General features: G+C 43.2%; 1 pseudogene; it reads left to right on the top strand.

Annotated features, from left to right (window-relative positions):
* Positions 1–897: 897 nt before the first annotated feature.
* Positions 898–1,301, top strand: LOC138151784 (large ribosomal subunit protein eL28 pseudogene; annotated as a pseudogene).
* The last annotated feature ends 1,349 nt before the right edge of the window (positions 1,302–2,650 follow it).

The following is a 2,650-nucleotide window of genomic DNA, read 5'->3' as shown; positions in this document are numbered from 1 at the left end:
TTTTTTTTTTACAATTTTCTTAAATTGCTATCATTTATTTTCCGTTTTTTCCTCTGTCACTCTTAATTTTTAAAATTATTTTTGGCTCTTTTAGGAATTCTTGTTGGGTTTGTTTTAAGCACAGTTTTCTTTGAGGTTTTGCTTGTATCTGTTTTGACAATATTGTCTTCTGAATTTGTGGCTGAATTTTCCCAGTCACCATAGCAGCTTTTATGGTCAGGTTCTTTTTTTGTTGTTTGTTCATTTTTCCAGCATATGTCTTGACTTTGAACTTCATGTTAAAGTTGGGTTATTTTCACAGGATGGAGTTTGGTAGGGCACCACTGCCTCAAGCTTCTGGCTTTTTGAACTGCTATTTTCAGAGCTTTTTCTGAGGGTTTGGAAGATTTTGGTGCTTCCAGGATGGTGTGATTTAGAGAGGGGTATGGTTACTACTCTTTTATAACTAGAACTTGCAATACTCCTCAGGGCCCCTGTTCCCTTGTGCCTGAAAGTTTTTCTATTTCTCAGGGCTCCTGCTACCTTGTGACAGAACTAAGTTCTAGAACTATGACTTGGAAATAGGTATAGGCAATGTATTTGCCAAACAGTGCTGGGCCTTACAAACAGTGTTAGCTCAACAGTCGCCTGTAGTCTCTTTTTGACCAACTGCCCAATTCCCTCAGCACCTCTCATTTGAAACCTTCCAAAGCTCCTGTTGTTGCCACCTCCAAGTCCCAAGCCATTGCTGCCACACGGGCCAGTCCCCAATCCAGTATCAAATACCTCTCCTGCCAACCTAAATTATCTTGTGCCTGAAAAATGTCTCATCTTGGCCTTTTGTTGTTTCTGCTATTCCAGAATCTAATTTAAGATATTATTTTAAAATTTCTTTGAAAAAAATAAGTTGGGGTCTGCAGGAGCCGCTGCGAGAGCAGCCCCCGCCATGTCGGCCCCCCTCCAGTCGGTCCTTCGGAACTGCTCCAGCTTCCTCATCAAGCGCAACAAGCAGACGTACAGCACCGAACCCAACAACCTCAAGGCCCGGAACTCGTTCCGCTACAACGGGTCGATTCACCGGAAGACGGTGGGCAACAGGCGGGCGGCCAACGGCAAGGGCATTGTGGTGGTGCTGAAGCGGCGGGCAGGTCAGAGGAAGCCTGCCACCTCCTACGTAAGGACCACCATCAACAAGAATGCCCGGGCCACACTTAACAGCGTGCGGCACATCATCCGCAAAAATAAGTATCGGGAAGACCTCCACATGGCTGCTCTGCGCAGGGCCAGCACCATCCTTCGGTGCCAGAAGCCAGTGGTGGTGAAGAAGAAGCAGATACGCCTCCCCACCCCCCCCCTAAAAAGAACCGAGGGGGTCGGGCCTGCCTTTGCTTATTATTCACAAACTACCCCCCCCCCCCCCAAAGTTGGGAAAGCTCAGCTGCTTTCATTCAACCATTTTGGCTCTGCCCCAAAAGTCCAACCTCATATTATACCAACACAAAGACAAATGATTGGTCATTCAGAAACATCCAGATAATGAACTCATTTACTAAGGTTTTGTACAGAGGCTTGATATCCTTTCATCAGAGCATTTATGTCATTGTTTTTGATAAGATGACCTCCTCCCCACAAAATACATTGTCCAAAGGCAGAAGACATCATCATATCCTCCCTTCTTTTGCTAGTCCTCACTGAAGAGTATGAGAGGGAAACTATCATATGCAACAATGACTGATATTTATTTTAGCTCTGCCCAAAGGATCCCAGAGCACTGTATGGAATCTGCTGAAACACAGCAGGACCTTCCACTGGTGATTTTTTTCCCCTTGCTCTCTGTTAATGGTCAATTGTTGGTATTTTTATTCCCATACCACTGGAACAAAGGGCATAATGTTAGTTTGTGTCCTACTTCTCAAGATAGGTGGGATAAATCCTCTTTCTTCTTTGCCTGAAGTGGGACTCCAAGGGAGAAGGAATAATTTACCATTCTGGTTAGACTTCACATGCGATTCATCTTTTGCTAGGATTAGATTGGGGGATAGCTAGAAAGCAATAACACAGAAGTGCTTCTGACTCCCTGTGCAGTCATCAGGAAGGCAGGTGAAATTGAGAAATTGTAGGCAAGGGTGGGCAATGGAGGGAACTGAATTATCTAGTAGACTTCAGTTTTCAAAAGACTCTCTGATTAGGCCAGTATTGTTAGTATTTTGCACTTAATAATTAGAAATATCTTAATGTCCCGGAGGCCTGAGTATAGCCTGATTCAATGAAATTATGCTATGGTATTTTAACATTCCCCCAAATTGGGTACCCCCATCTTTTTCATCATAGCTCCTGTTTATAGTGGGAAATGTCAGCTGTCCCTGGTATTTAAGCACTAGAGGATCTCCTAATTTCCTTTGCAAATGGCAGTACTGATACCTGCTCCTACCAGCTCCACAAAGATAAAGAGAAATGAGACAATATATGCTATCATACTCACAAGCACTCAGGAGAAAAGGTGCTGTTTAAATGCAACGAAATAGTATGAGATTTTATAACACAACATTGTAATGGAATTATCATAATGTGCAGCAGATAGATTTTTAAAAAAAATTTTTTAGAGGGCAATTAGGGTTAAGTGACTTGCCCAAAGTCACATGGCTAGTTTTTGTGTTGTGTCTGAGGCCAT

This window comes from Petaurus breviceps, unplaced genomic scaffold (genome assembly GCF_028583685.1).
Source record: "Petaurus breviceps papuanus isolate PSGF00001 unplaced genomic scaffold, PetGlider_PUasm1.0 90919, whole genome shotgun sequence".
Lineage (NCBI taxonomy): Eukaryota > Metazoa > Chordata > Mammalia > Diprotodontia > Petauridae > Petaurus > Petaurus breviceps.
This window is presented reverse-complemented; position numbering and strand designations above follow the sequence as displayed.